The sequence below is a fragment of the Podarcis cretensis genome (assembly GCF_951804945.1).
Source record: "Podarcis cretensis genome assembly, chromosome: 6".
NCBI classification, from domain to species: domain Eukaryota; kingdom Metazoa; phylum Chordata; class Lepidosauria; order Squamata; family Lacertidae; genus Podarcis; species Podarcis cretensis.
In genome coordinates, this window is record NC_137175.1 from 94,315,318 (window position 1) to 94,331,807 (window position 16,490).

Consider the following 16,490-nt stretch of genomic DNA (forward strand, 5'->3'; position numbering starts at 1 on the left):
ATGTCACAGGGAGGTGGTACTTGTATTTGCAATTCTGTGCACACACATACGTTGCGAATGCAGTGTGAAAGCATACTGCAGTTTGGAGATTTTAAACAAGAATCACACAAAGATGACTGGCACCAATCTGTAGGGTCGCATGTACTCTAGGGTGTGTATTGGGATGTGTGTATTTGGTGGTGGTGGGTGCCTCCCAGCTACTATTTACAGATGAAAGCCAGTCCAGAGCACAGAAAAAGCATAACTGTAGATATGTATTTTGACAACAGGAGCTGTAAGGGACTCATTTTCTGAGAGCAGATCTTCCCAGCATGTTTTCCCTACTCAAAGAAAGGGAAAGCAGTTATTAATCTATTAGAGAAAGAGCAGAATCAGAAGCAATGGGTTAAACAACTGAGAAGCATGTTTTTGGGCAATCATTAGGACAAACCTCCCACTGGAATGCCTACAAGAGATGTTTTAAAATAAGCTTAAGCTGGCAAATCTCTTTCATTAGAAAGAGATTTCTGATGATATCTCCCTAAAAGTTTCCGTGCCGTTGTTGCAGAAATCAAGAAAGCAGACATATTTAAACAAAGGTGTCCTCTAGACTAACACATGATGCCTAGAAAATGCTTGCTTTATGATGCGCATTGGTGGTGTCTGATTGCTGCTAGTTACGAGCTGCTAGACCAGGGGTTGGCAACCTAAGGCCCATGGGCCACAAGCAGCCCACGGGGGTCGTTTAACTGGCCCACGAGCCACCCCCAAACCAAGCCACCCACCCGGTGAGTCCCCACGCAGTGTGCTAAACCGGCGCAGGGCCTCGCTTTCACAGCGCTGGAATTCACGTCTGCACAAATGCAGACGTTGGAAATCACGTCTGCACAGATGCCAGAAATCACTACTGCACAGATGCAGATGCCAGAAATCATGGACGTGCATGCACTCTGGCCCACAGAGGGATCTCCGCTGGAGTGAACCAGCCCAGGCAAGATAAACCTTGCTGACCCCTGTGCTAGACAAACCCCACCTCCACAAGACTGGCTGGAGAGAAGCAGGTTGAAAACTGGAATGTGTCCACTGAAGGGGATAGCAGTCGGAGTTTTGCAACTGGCTGGCAAAAAGCACCGCGGGGAAGAAGAAGAAGAAGAGTTTGGATTTGATATCCTGCTTTATCACTACCCGAAGGAGTCTCAAAGCGGCTAACATTTTCCTTTCCCTTCCTCCCCCACAACAAACACTCTGTGAGGTGAGTGAGGCTGAGAGACTTCAAAGAAGTGTGACTGGCCCAAGGTCACCCAGCAGCTGCATGTGGAGGAGCGGGGAATCGAACACAGTTCCCCAGATTACGAGACTACCGCTCTTAACCACTACACCACACTGGCTCTCAGTGGGAGATATACTAATATATGATCCTTGCTTTTCGTGGCACTGAGAAGCACACAGTTCCACTGCCTGCTTGCCCCACGTCAGTGGTGTGCAGTCAGTGGACTAGGGGGACTAGGCTTGTCCCCTAAATGTCCGCTGGCGCCTCCGTCCCAAAGCCCAGAAAGCTTCTGCCCAGCTTAGGGAGGGAGGCATGATGCTCCAACAGGTCCAAGAGGCCTCCAGCATCCTTTCAGAGGCCTGACACCTCTTTCTCCCAACCCAGGAAGTTTCTGCCCAGCTTAGGGAGGTACGATGTTCATGCATGTGATGTCACACACACACCCCCAGAGGCAAAGGAAGGCGTCATGACACCCGGGGCGAGTGTCACGATGTCGGGCGCATGTGCGGCGTCGTTACGTACACTGCACATGTGCTGCATAGCGGTTTGCCACCGGTGCCACTCCAGCGCTGTACGGACAGTGACAGGATCCTTCCGTTGCCGCTGCAGCCACGTATGGCACTGGACTGGTGCCGGTGGCAAATCACTATACAGCGCATGTGCGGCATCGCTACATACAGCGCATGTGTGCAACGCTGCACATGCACTGTGCTTAGTGGATTGCTACTGGCACCGGGATCCTCTGCTCATGGCTGCAGTCGTGAACGAAGGATTCCCCCCAAGGCGGCTATGGCGGCGCAATAGCTGCTCACGCTGCCACGAGCCCTCGCGGAGTGACTTCTTGTCACCCCCGCAGACATGGAACCCAGGGCGTACCACCCCCCATGCCCCCCTTGCGATGCCACTGCCCCCCCATTGTCCTCGCAAGCTGGCACCTCTGGCCCCAACTATTCACCTGCAGAAAAATTCACCTTGCGCCATTGCCCACAATATTCATCTCTTTGTGTGTCTTGTCCAAAGGAGACCTAAAGGGTGGCAATACAATAATGGGCTTTTTCAGTGGTGACTCCCTGCTTGTGGAATGCTCTCCCCAGAGAGGCTCGCCTAGTGCCATTTTTATCTATTTTTCGGCAACAGGAAAAACTTTCCTTTTTGCTGGGGTTGTTAGCCTGTAATCTGAAGGGTTTCAAGTCCCTTTGGTCTCTTTTAGCAGAGCAGGTTTTGCAAGATGTGTGTTCTGTTTGTATAGATGTAGGGCTTTTGTGTTGTTGGGGGTTTTTTTGGGGGGGGGGGTTGCTTCAATTTTTTTAACTGGTTTTAGTGTTTATACTTTTGTAAGTCACTGGATGAGTCACTTTTGTTAAGTAAAGCAACTAAAAGCAACTTGTGTGTGCGTGTGCACGCACACATGTAGATATATATATGGCTTCCCAATTCTGAAATATATATATTTTTTGTTTTATACAGAAAACAAAAATAGCATGATTTTAAAACACCCCTTTCTGAAATAGCTTCACTTCTGTTGGCCCTGAAAATTCATATTTATTTCAGAACGGGGAAGCCATGAAATAGTACCGACATAGACCTCTACCTTTCATCAAGAGCGTTTGACTACATAACACCTCGGATCCCTTTCAACTTTAGAATTACTTATACTTGCCTATTCTGTACCACCCATCCCACGCCAATTCTGTAAATCGAGCGAAATATGTCTTCTCAAAAGAAATGCATTCGCACAGGAGCCAACATGCACAATTTATTTCCGAGCGCACAATGAGAGCTTTCTTTGGCATGGAGTAATAGAAGCTTGCAGGGACGCAGGTGGCGCTGTGTGTTAAACCACTGAGCTTGATGATCAGAAGGTCGGTGGTTCGAATCCCCACAACGAGGTGAGCTCCCGTTGCTCGGTCCCTGCTCCTGCCAACCTAGCAGTTCGAAAGTACATCAAAGTGGAAGTAGATAAATAGGTACCGCTCTGGTGGGAAGGTAAACGGCGTTTCCGTACGCTGCTCTGGTTCGCCAGAAGTGGCTTAGTCATTCTGGCCACATGACCCAGAAGCTGTACGCCGGCTCCCTCGGCCAATAAAGCGAGATGAGCGCCACAACCCCAGAGTTCGTCACGACTGGACCTAATGGTCAGGGGTCCCTTTACCTTTACCTTTAATGGAAGATCGCAGGCAAGGCAAACCCAAGGTAGAACAAAAAACTCAGCTGAAAATCCTTTATCACTCTAGGTGACCCTCTGCTCAGGGCAGGAGCAGATTCAGAAGGAGCACCCACAATGTTGCTCTCACACACACCTCTTTGCTTTCTCGGCAGCTCCAGAGAACACATCAAACTTTAATGGGCTCATTCCTCAGCAGCTTCACAAGCTGCTGAATATAGATGGACAGCCACAGAACATCTTGACAGCTTTTAATGGCAAGGAGGAATGTCAGAAATAAAATGCAGGGAGGGAGCGGAAATCAGTGGGAAGGTAGTTATGTCCCAAAAGAAGCAACACGAAGACTTTACTACTGCAAGATATGTGCAAATTGAATCTGACCTAAAATAACAGATACACCTTGACTGCAGAGTCCAAATGGGTGGCCCATCAGAAGGATAAATGGGGCATTCACCCCATGTGTCACCAGGAAAGGAGCACAAGCTGTCACTGGCTGCAAAAAAATAGGAAGATTGGAATCTAACCAACAGCTACATCTCTCTGAAGAAGGAAAAGACACATTGCGTGGACAGGCGGAGTCCCCAGATCCCGAGTGGTCCCCCCCGTCATGTGGAATAACGACTCTAGACAACGTGCTATGGGATTAAATTGGCCACAACTTTATTAAATTTCAAATGTGGGTAGACCTTGGCTCAGGCATTGGGCGTTCTCCCTCCCTAGTCCCCAGCCGGGGACCTAGGGAGCATCGGGGTTATCCAGTGTGTTTGGGGGGGATGGGCCGGCTCTGGAGAACATATGTTCAAGCAGAGATAGCCGCCCCCGTTACGCCGCCGCAGGGGAGAGCAATGACGACCTTTCGGCGTACGGCCAAAGCCTCCCTTCAAAAACCCCTTTAACGGGGAACCCTGGTATCACCGCCGCAAAGAGGAAGATGGACTAAAGGATTCCGCCCAAGGCCTGATACCGCCAAAGTTGTGACGTTTTGCTACGGGAAAGGCGAAACCTGCCAATGCAGGGAAATTCCTTTCCGGCCCTTCAACAGCGACCTTATCGTAGCAGCGCCCGCATACCTGTGGAGACAGGTTAACCTGCAAAACCTATGAAGAAAAGTTAACCTGCAAAAGAAGACATTAACTGAGGGTGGGTAGGGTGGGAGAAGCTCTGGAGCCAAGTGAGGATTAACAATTAAGATCCACCCTCTATTGTGTGGGCAGGTAATGCCTCCCCTTACCTGGCCTGGTTTCCCTGGCAACGCTTCCCCCAGGTGGGATTGGGCAACTCACTGGGGTAGGCGGGGACCTCCAGGTATCCCACCTGAGGGAAGGCAAAGCCTATGCTGATGGGGCCACTCCGGATCCAGGGCTGCACGCATCCACGCAAAAGGCGCCCCCCGTTTTAAGTGGGGAGCGGTCATTTCTGAGCCTCAAGTAACTTTGTTTTCTTCCAGCATGCACACCTAGAAACATCCCACCACAGTGAAATCCTACCAAAAAATGGTTTGCCCCACGTTCATGCCCAACAGGATATTGGCATATTGTTCCTGACCTACAATAGTTAACTGCATGGCAGAGGAAGGGGGGGTTCATGTCACTCCCCCCATGCCTGGAACCCATAAAAAAGGCAGTGCTTTTTTCCAGGCAAGTTCCCCAAGCTGGGCAAGCACTTCCTGGGCTTTGCTTCGGTTGAGCAGCAAGTTTCCCCAGGGGGAAGTGGCAGGACAAGCGGAAGTGTGGATGAGCCCTGTTTTGGCTTCAACTTCAAAATGAATTTTTTGGGTGGTGGCGTTTTACTGAATGTGCAGTTGCTATGGAAAAGGAGTACAACTGTTTTGTTTGATTTTTAAATAAGAAATTGAAGTTCATAAACAGGGTGGGTCTGTTACCCATTCATGCTATAGCCACTCACCAAGACCTTACCTAAATGGCCTCGGCCCAGTATACCTGAAGGAGCGTCTCCACCTCCATCGTTCTGCCCGGACACTGAGGTCCAGCTCCGAGAGCCTTCTGGCGGTTCCCTCACTGCGAGAAGTAAAGTTACAGGGAACAAGGCAGAGGGCCTTCTCAGTAGTGGCGCCCGCCCTGTGGAACGCCCTCCCATCCGATGTCAAGGAAATAAACAACTACCTGACTTTTAGGAAACATCTGAAGGCAGCCCTGTTTAGGGAAGTTTTTAATGTTTGATGTTTTATCGTGTTTTTAATATTCTGTTGAGAGCTTCCCAGTGTGGCTGAGGAGGCCCAGCCAGAAGGGCAGGGTATAAGTAATAAATTATTATTATTATTATTATTATTATTATTACTACTACTACTACTACTACTACTACTACTACTACTTTATGGATTGATTTGATAGCCTTCCCTCTCTCTCTCTCTCTCTCTCTCTCTCTCTCTTTCTCTTTTTCTCCCTCACTCCCCTCCCTAGACCATCATTTGAGAAGACACTTCCCTTGTTAAGTCTGAAAGGAATGAAATGTCAGTCAATGCCTCTGACACATAAACCAGAGACCTAACGTATCAGAAGAGTTTTGCTCAATAAGCACATACAGCAAAAAGGTTGACGTTTTGCAGCTGTCATATCAAAACCAGGATTCAGTCTCATTCTTGATTTTTGTAAATGTATTTCCCTTCAGATGAAAAGGAATGTCTTGCTTCTCACCTTCTGTTGTCAAATTATTATAATTATTACAAGGAGACTATACATGTTTGTGATACCCAAGGAGATCAACATTCTGAGCAAACACTTTGTTGCCTCGAAAGGATGTTTAATGTAAGAGGAATGGCTTCAAAAAGTAAACATTCATAGAATAGAAGCTTTCAACCTTCCAACTCTATGATTCTATGCCTAAAGGAGTTTTGGGGATGTGGATGGTGCTGTGGTCTAAACCATTGAGCCTAGGGCTTGCTGATCGGAAGGTCGGCGGTTCAAATCCCCGTGACAGGATGAGCTCCCGTCGGGTTGTGAAGGTCCCTTAACTGAAACCTGGAAGCACAACTCCTAGCCAGTGCAGGCAATGCCAAGTGAGGTGGACCACAAATCGGATTCTGTGCAAGTCAGCTTCTTAAAAAACCCTAATTCAGGACCAGGTCATCTTTCTCCACCTGAGAGCCCCATTCCTTCCAGGGCTCACATGCCATTGATGGGAGAGAGGAGAGGCAAACCTGAGCAGATCAGCAAATGTGAATTTTGCCTTTTTACAGCAGGCTGGTTTGTCCTCACTGACACATGCCTCTCAATCTTTCATCCAGCACCAGATTTAGGAATGGTGCAGGAAGTTGTCCTGCACAGAGTGATGTGCCAAGGGAGTGCAAGGGACGCAGGTGGCACTGTGGTCTAAACCACAGAGCCTAGGGCTTGCCAATCGGAAGGTCGGCAGTTCGAATCCCCGTGACAGGGTGAGCTCCCGTTGCTCAGTCCCAGCTCCTGCTAACCTAGCAGTTCGAAAGCTTGTCAAACTTTCTGAAATAATGTATGAACTGAAATTCAGCTAGCCTTCAATATTCACAATTCTCTTAATTTTGCAATGCAGTGCTCCAGCCCAGTGTGTGAAAAAAAAGCATATGACAGGCTGAACCAGTGTGATCAAAAATGCATATGGTAGTGAAAATAACATACAAAAATGCATTGCAGTAGGAAAAAACTGCATTGCATTAATGTACGTATCAGCAAAAATTGCATTAAAAATGTGTATACTGGGAGATATTCACACCAAAATGCTGATGGATTTTCATGAGGACTTTTTCTTCATAATAATAATAATAATAATAATAATTTATTTATACCCTGCCCATCTGGCTGGGTTTCCCCAGCCACTTTGGGCGCCTTCCTACAAAATATTAAAATAAAATAGCCCGTCAAACATTAAAAGCTTCCCTAAACAGGGTTGCTTTCAGATGTCTTCTAAAAGTCTGGTAGTTGTTTTTCTCTTTGACACCTGGTGGGAGGGCGTTCCACAGGGCGGGTGCCACTACCGAGAGGCCCTCTACACAAATTGATGTGGCGATGTAGAGGATCATACTTACAAGATTGAAAAAGTGAAAAACTGAGAAAAACCGAAATGGAAGGATTAGCCCACCCCCTTCTAACCCAGTATGTTTCCGAGCAGAATTCAAAGTGTTGGTGCTGACCTTTAAAGCCCTAAACGGCCTCGGTCCAGTATACCTGAAGGAGCGTCTCCACCCCCATCATTCTGCCCGGACGCTGAGGTCCAGCGCCGAGGGCCTTCTGGCGGTTCCCTCATTGCGAGAAGCAAAGCTACAGGGAACCAGGCAGAGGGCCTTCTCGGTAGTGGCGCCCGCCCTGTGGAACGCCCTTCCAGCAGATGTCAAAGCGATAAACAACTACCTGACATTCAGAAGACATCTTAAGGCAGCCCTGTTCAGGGAAGTTTTTAACGTGTGATTTTACTGTATTTTTGGTTTTTATGGAAGCCGCCCAGAGTGGCTGGGAAGGCCCAGCCAGATGGGCGGGATATAAATAATAAATTATTATTATTATTATTATTATTATTATTATTATTATTATTATTATTATTCTTGGGGACTTAAGAAGGATCTGAGCAGACTGCAGCAGGAAACAGGCCAAAGTAGCATGGGCAAGTCTTACTACCTCTGCTACAAACCCCACATCACATTCGGGTGGCTGAGGTTGGAGCTCTGCAAAGGCTATCTGGTTAACCCCATCTCTGAGCTGAGCTTGGAGCCAGAGGTCTTCTCCTTTCATAGCTTGCTGTCTCAGCCACTCTACTGCAGATGCAACACAGTCACCCGCAGCTTCTCACACGGCCTGGTGGGTGAAATATCACAACCCCCATCCTACTCCTTGGGGAACATAAAGAGTCAGGTCCATTCATTCCTTAGATATTGCTCCTGCTGAGACTGAAAGTAAAATATAGTAATTAGAGTCACTATACAAGTAATTAGAATAGTGTCCTATTTCCCACAGATACTGAACGCTATGACTGCACGCATGCTTAATAGGCAACTTTCTATTGTTGATAATTATGCTAATTAGAAACTAATGTTTTTTCCCCATATTTGATCCCACTCAGTGATTGCTAATGGTTCAAGTTTCAAAGTTTTGGTCATTTTTGAGCTGCATACAAAATCAGTTGTTTTTTTTCCAAGTTACTACAAAGAAGAAATAAGAATCCTCCCCCTTTTCTCAAACTCTTTCTTTCACAAATGTAGTTCAAGACATCAAGGTGTTTTGTTTTTTTTAGTATGGTGACCAGCAGGGTACCGTTTAGAAAGGGAGGGGTGAACACCTATACTCTGTTTTAGAATAGTGTGTTTATTCCCCAGGAACACCTTTACATTTGATTATTATTCAAAATTAAGAAAATTAGGGTGCAATCATAACAGAATTTCTAAAGAGCAGGGAACTTTGGAACAATACACTAGGGAGGGGGAGGTTGTGCATATCAGTTCTGAACAGTGTTTTTAAAGGCGTTTTGTTCAGAACCTGGCAACGTGAATAAGGTCCATGGAAACAAAAAAAGCAGATTTTTGCATTTCAAAAATTGGTACCCAAACGGCAGCTGATAAGAGCTGGAAAGGGGTCACCTTGGAGCTCTGCTGCTATCTAAATGTCAGGTACTGAGGAGTGCCAGAAAAGAACAGCACCTGAATGTATTGGGGGCTTTCCTACTGCACAAACTTTTTAATCCATCCCCACCCCACTTGAAAAATCCCCTCTTGCTTTTTGATGCAGAAAATATTTGTAAAATGCACCCAACTCCTGGTTCAACTAAATCTTAATAGATCATAAAACAAGTTGGTAATTAGATGTTTTTGGAAACAAAGTCCTGGTAGAAATAGTTATACAGAAGCCTTGTATCTTCCAGAAATGTCTGTTCCTGAATCTAAAAAAAATGTAGTATATACACCGACAACTGGGAAACACTGGTCTGCGAGCGCCCCAACTGGAGAACAGCCTTTACCAAAGGTGTCGTGGACTTTGAAGATGCTTGAACTCAGGACAAAAGGGAGAAACGTGCTAAGAGGAAGGCATGCTTGGCAAACCCTCACCATGATCAACTCCTGCCCAGAAACCTATGTCCCCACTGTGGAAGGACGTGTGGATCCAGAATTGGCCTCCACAGTCACTTACAGACTCACTGTTAAGACCATGTTCATGGAAGACAATCTTAAGCGGCTATGCTATGAGGGATCGAAGGAGGAGGAGGAGGAGGAAGAAGAAGAAGAAGAAGAAGAAGAAGAAGAAGAAGAAGAAGAGAAGGAGAAGGGGAGAAGGAGAAGGAGAAGAAGGAGAAGGAGAAGAAGAGAAGAAGGAGGAGGAGGAGGAGGAGGAGAGAAGAAGAGAAGGAGGAGGAGGAGGAGGAGGAGGAGGAGGAGGAGGAGGAGGAGAAGAGGAGGAGGAGGAGAAGGAGAAGGAGAAGGAGAGAAGGAGAAGGAGAAGGGGAGAAGGAGAAGAAGGAGAAGAAGAAAAGGAGGGGGAGGAGGGAGGAGGAGGAGGAGGAGGAGGAGGAGGAGAAGAAGAAGAAGAAGAAGAAGAAGAAGAAGAAGAAGAGGAGGAGAGAAGGAGAAGGAGAAGAAGGAGAGAAGGAGAAGGAGAGAAGGAGAAGGGGAGAAGGAGAAGGGGAGAAGGAGAAGAAGGAGGAGGAGGAGGAGGAGGAGGAGGAGGAGGAGGAGGAGGAGGAGAGGTTTCTGCCTTCATTTACATAGCCTTATGTAAATGATTAGATTAGATTAAATTAGATTAAACACAAGTCTACTGTTACAGAAAGAAGAAACACCATGGTCCACCTGCAGCAGCACAACCAGACATCTTCATCTGCCTTCAAATGTGGTTTTATAAACATATAAAGCAGTGGGGAAATTCTCCACCAGCGAGCTCAAGTGCCATTTTCAGTTCACTCAGTTTCTTTCTTGGGTCCCTTTGCTCCTCTGTCCACCTGACCCATCATCTTGTGCCCCTTTTCGGTCAACTCAAAACTGCCCGTCCTCAAATGACCTATCCGCACTGCCCCCTCCAAATTGCATTGCTCAAAGCACAACAGAGGCGGGGGACGGGAGCAAAACAAATGTCTAGAAGGCCTGTGGAGAACAATGGGACCTTATTTGAAGGTCTGTTGTTGGAATAATGGTAGCTGTGAACATCAGAGGGATGACTGGACTCCATGGAAATAAATGCAGGGATTGATTGCAGCAGAGCCACCTGCACTGCTGCCGAGGAGGAGGGATGAGATGGCGACAAGGTACCACTCTTCCTCCTGATACACTATAGAAACACAGGTGGCAGGAGGTCAGGTGACCACAGCCACACGCCGCAACCACCATTGCTACTGGATGTGTTAATGGGATGAAAACCTGATGAGATATTGATTGCCCACTCAAATAGCTTTCTCTCTTGGCACAGCAAATGGACGGAAGGCCATCTGGAAATTTTCCTTACAGCTTATTGCACTGTACCTGTTGGTAGAAAGAGGGTGGTGCTGGGGAGAATCTCACCCTGTCTTGTTAAATCCTTAATAAATAAGAGAGGACTTTAGACATCAAGGGAGAAATGAGAAAGTTGGCTTGCTTTCACTTGCTTTGGGGATTCCCATATGCTGCATGTATTCGATGAATCTTTTGCTAATTCCTATTTCTTCTTGCCGGGACGCAGGTGGCGCTGTGGGTAAAAGCCTCAGCACCTAGGGCTTGCCGATCGAAAGGTCGGTGGTTCGAATCCCTGCGGCGGGGTGCGCTCCCATTGCTCGGTCCCAGCGCCTGCCAACCTAGCAGTTCGAAAGCACCCCCGGGTGCAAGTAGATAAATAGGGACCGCTTACTGGCGGGAAGGTAAACGGCGTTTCCGTGTGCTGCACTGGCTCACCAGAGCAGCTTCGTCACGCTGGCCACGTGACCCGGAAGTGTCTCCAGACAGCGCTGCCCCCCGGCCTCTTGAGTGAGATGGGCGCACAACCCCAGAGTCTGTCAAGACTGGCCTGTACGGGCAGGGGTACCTTTACCTATTTCTTCTTAGTCTACAATATATTATTGTTATTGTTGTTATTATTATTATTATTATTATTATTTATTATTATTATTATTATTATTATTATTATTATTATTTGAATTTAATTGAATTTATATACCACCCTATACCTGGAGGTCTCAAGGCAGTTCACAGAACAAGATCAACATAAAAACTGCAATATATAAAATCAAAATAAAAGCAACAACCCAATAGCACCCCTCCTCCCCACCAGAAAAGAGTCACATTTTAAAAGGGCATAGGCTGTCAATCAGATAAGCAAAGGCCTGGTTTAAAATGATCGTTTTTGCCTGGCGCCTAAAGGTGTATAATGAAGTTTTCTCTATGGTGAGACAGGAAGGCCCTAGGTTTCAATTCAAGTTGTGAGATTATGTCTGTACCCAAAGAGCTGAAGAATCATAGAATCATAGAATCCTAGAGTTGGAAGAGACCACAAGGGCCATCGAGTCCAACCCCCTGCCAAGCAGGAAACACCATCAGAGCACTCCTGACATATGGTTGTCAAGCCTCTGCTTAAAGACCTCCAAAGAAGGAGACTCCACCACACTCCTGGGCAGCAAATTCCACTGTCAAACAGCTCTTACTGTCAGGAAGTTCTTCCTAATGTTTAGGTGGAATCTTCTTTCTTGTAGTTTGGAGCCATTGCTCCGTGTCCGCTTCTCTGGAGCAGCAGAAAACAACCTTTCTCCCTCCTCTATGTGACACCCTTTTATATATTTGAACATGGCTATCATATCACCCCTTAACCTCCTCTTCTCCAGGCTAAACATGCCCAGAGATTTGGGGTGAGGAGTATGTGTGTGATGCCAAAGGCTAAAAGAAATGCACAAAGGCAGCTTAGAGAAAGGTGATGCTGATTTCTCCCACGTACACACAGTGAGGCTTTTGCTGTCTAATAGCAACAAGGAACAACCCCCAGTACCAACAACAACAAAAAAGGAAAATTCTACAAGGTGTCACAGTCAATCTCTTGTGCACAAGCACACAATTGCCACATACAGACCACAGGTGTGCACACACAATTCACATTCTCTTTGCACAAGTGTATCTTTCCCTCTCTCACAAACGGGAATTCACAGGATTATTTTTTTTGGGGGGGGGGGAGTCCAAGGAGGAGGAGAGTAAAACATTGGAAGGTCAGAGCAAGCTGTTTTCTCGCACAAAAAGAGAGAAGAATGGTAGAGAAGTTTACTTGGAAAAAAAGAAAGAAAGAAAACTGGGGAATCTGGCGCTTGTGGTTCAACCCAGAGGCACTAAAGAACGCCTCACAACCACCAACTGTCAACTGCAGGTCAGCCATTAAACACCTGGTGTCAGTTAAGTTAACGTCACTCAAAGAAACTAAAGCAGCTTGGGCAGAGTGATAATAGCGACTCTTCCCAGTAGCCTGCCTGATCTCTGCAGCCTCTGCTTCTGCCTCTGATATTGTAGTGCTCTCTGCCACAGGCTCTTCCTGCTCACTAACACTGATTACCTCTTCAGCTGCCGACACCTCCTCCTCCCTGGTTTCTCCCTCTGACCACTCATCGTCCACCCCCACCACCACTCTCCTGGCTCTGAGCTGTCTTTCCCTAGGGTGGTGCCTCCCAGCCAGTCCATGACACCAACCATGTCACCCATGGGCGCCAGGCTGGCAGCCAGTGGAGTCAGTTATTATCAAGGCCTTTTACCGATGGGATGCATTTATCCCCGTATTGCTTTTACAATGCAATTTGTATTTTTATGTATGTTTAAAAGTGATTTTTCTCATAGTTAAAAGCATCCTTCTGAATTCATTTCCCACCAGTGAAAATTCCTTTGAGAAAGCACTGGGACTGAAACAGGCTGTGCAAAAACAGCAGAGGAACAAACAAGCATGGCCAGATTAACCTGCATGCCAAAAATATTATAGATCAGGAAACAGTAGCAAAACAAGTATCGCTAAGATAGCTACATTGCAGCAGCAAATAGTACAGATTGCAACTGCTAGTACAAACTTAGGTTTGGCCCAAATGCTGCCACAATATCATACTCTTGATGTCTTGAAGTCTTCCAGAGCGCAAGCAGTTGCCCAGACTGATCCAAGCACCTTGTACACATTCTCGAACCTTACTAGCTGAAATTCATCCAACATAAAATAACTAGACAGTGCTCTGGATACCTTCTGAAATTCATCTGCAGGAACAATGCAGTCAAGGTCCTGGTGCATGCAAGAAATTGTATCCTCAAAATGCTTTGCAAACAAGTCACAGTGAGCTACCATCAGTTCTACTGCCTCTGTTGGGCCAGGCTGTATAAGGGCCTGTATTACCTTGAAAAAGGGATGCGGGTGGCACTGTGGGTTAAACCACAGAGCGCTGATCAGAAGGTCGGCGGTTCAAATCCCCATGACGGGGTGAGCTCCCGTTGCTCGGTCCCTGCTCCTGCCAACCTAGCAGTTCGAAAGCACGTCAAAGTGGAAGTAAATAAATAGGTACCGCTCCGGCGGGAAGGTAAACGGTGTTTCTGTGCGCTGCTCTGGTTCGCCAGAAGCGGCTTAGTCATGCTGGCCACATGACCCGGAAACTGTACACTGGCTCCCTTGGCCAATAAAGCGAGATGAGCACTGCAACCCCAGAGTCGGTCACGACTGGACCTAATGGTCAGGGGTCCCTTTACCTTTACCTTACTATCCTGAAAAGCTGTGCAGGCTGGCATAGTGAAGATGCAATGCAGGCAGCAAAGTATGCCTTCTTTGCTGCATTCACCACCATGAAGTAGACTTGATGATGAGCTCTCACCAGTGTTTGATGCATTTGACTGGTGTTTTTCCCCACCTGTGTTCAAGCTATCTTCTAGCTCAGTGATGGCCAAACTTGGCCCTCCAGCTGTTTTTCGACTACAACTCCCATCACCCCTAGCTAACAGGACCAGTGGTCAGGGATGATGGGGATTGTAGTCCCAAAACAGCTGTTCTAGCTTGTCTCATTGCCTTAACCTCTGGAGTACACCAAGGAGCCAAGCAGGTGCCACAAACTAGCAGAGGGCACTCGGGAGTGATCATATCAGTGGATCAGGCCATTCAGATGTTCCAGAGGTCAGCCAGGGCTTTAATAGGAGTGCCAGTCATAGCAGCCAGAAAATCCCCCAGAGTTGTCTGGAAACCCATCAGCCTCCACGGGCAGAGCATCCTAATCGGTCCAATGTCTCTTCAGAGGGGAAAGCCTAGATCTTAACAGAAAGCAATCTGTTCATTACAAGGGACTGATGTCAACAACCCCTACTTTCAGATCACCCTCTTCCTGCCCAGTTGAGAAAACAAGGTTCAGAGTGTGACCTGCCATATGCGTTGGGCCAATGACCTGTTGAGACAGTCTCATGGTCATCATGGCAGCCATGAAGTCTAGAGCCAGTCACCTCGGTATGAATGTTGAGGTCCCCTAGAACCAACAATCTGAGTCTTCAACACTGCCCTGAGACCAGCTCTGCAGGCAGGAAGACTGACGGCAACAAGGCAAGCAGTAAACCATCTGAATCAACCGTCCCCATTTCCCAGTGCTAGGAACACACATCTTTCATAATACAAGTGTTGGATTAGTGACCCAACCCACAGATGCGGATGCATACATCAGGGCATGGAGTGCCAGACATCTCAAAACAGGAACTCCAGCAGACAGCACGTTGGCACCAACAACACAGCACAGCATAGCATCTCTGCAGAAGGAGTTGCTGAGAGCACCGTGCTGTGCCTCTGGCTCATCGGTTCATCCACAGCAGTAGCAGCTGCTTCAAGACTCTGACCTTTAGTCTCTGCTATTTCCTTCTGGGCGTCACCTGATTGGTGACAGGTTGCATCTTGACCGTGAGACTCTGATTCTGTCACAGCTCAGGAAGGCAATTCTCAATAGATTCCGATGTCCTTGGCCGCAGGCATGCAACTGTATTAGAATTTTGTGTGCTGAAAAGATGGCCGTGGGTGGGTGGGTGCTGAGTTTGGGAAGTTTGACAGCAACTAATAAACAACACAGCACAGACTCTCTAATACAGAAAAGCTGCCATCTGGCCCTGAATGCATCCTCAATATTGAGCATTATTTCACCACAATCAAACTAGATAGGCACCTCTTAATGCAATTACATAAGCTTGGTAAAATTCAGCTTAGTTCCTTCCCTACCAAAGTGAAAGTTAAAACAAGCATTGTAATATGAGTCATCCCTCTAAATTGCAATTTCTTTGTTATGATATTCTTACATTTCTATTCCCCCTTTCTTGTACAACGGGACCCAAGATGGTGTTCATATGGTTCCTGGGTAGACGCCCTTCCAGACCCTGATCACACTCAGACCTGCTTAGCTTCAGTAAAGTGGTGTCCTCGTGTGCCTTCAGAACCATGCCCTGGAACTAGGACTGTCTATACTGGTGGTGGGATTCACCCACTCCCTTTCCCTTTCAACACAGTTAATTGCCTGCTGCTTCAGTCACTTTTCGTAATTCGAAGTTAGGGGGCTGGAGGAGTACGGCTTGGTTACCTTGGCTGACCTATCATGGGCAGTATCTCCATAGCAACATCCTGTTGTTTTCTGAAGGTACTGAAGCTAGAGGGACCAACAATACTCGCATACTGAAGCGAAGGACAAAACATCTCCTCCTCCTCCTCCAGATGCAGCCAGGCAGACAGGTGAGGAAAAGGGGAGCGGAGAGAACTGCCATCAGTAGTAGAAGAATATATACACACAAACATACTCATACGCACAATACAGTTAGAAGCCATCGATATATGATGAACATGTCAAAACATAATGCAGCCGTACAATGAGTCAGAACATTGGTCCTTCTACTCCAGTATTGTCTATTGTGACTAATAGCAGCTCTCAATTTCACAACCATGAGCTTTCGAATGAAGGCATGAGAATGCACAAACAGAACCCCTTTGTTTTTCTTGAAATAAAAACAGCTTGGGAAGGGGTCATTTTTGAAGCTGAGAAGCAGGGAAGGGAAGGGACCTCATATTTTGGAACCCTGTGGTGGTTAGTTGGCTTGAGGGTTGATTTATTTTTTATTATTATTTTAACTTATTTATTTCATCTATATCCCACCTTTCCTTCTCAAGTAGCTGAAATTGG

The 16,490-nt window shown here is 46.9% G+C and overlaps 1 protein-coding gene across 3 annotated transcripts in view; it reads right to left on the reverse strand.

Moving 5' to 3' along the window:
* Positions 1-16,490, reverse strand: part of CACNA1E (calcium voltage-gated channel subunit alpha1 E) — a 498,615-nt gene that overhangs the window by 283,003 nt on the left and 199,122 nt on the right. The window lies entirely within an intron of this gene.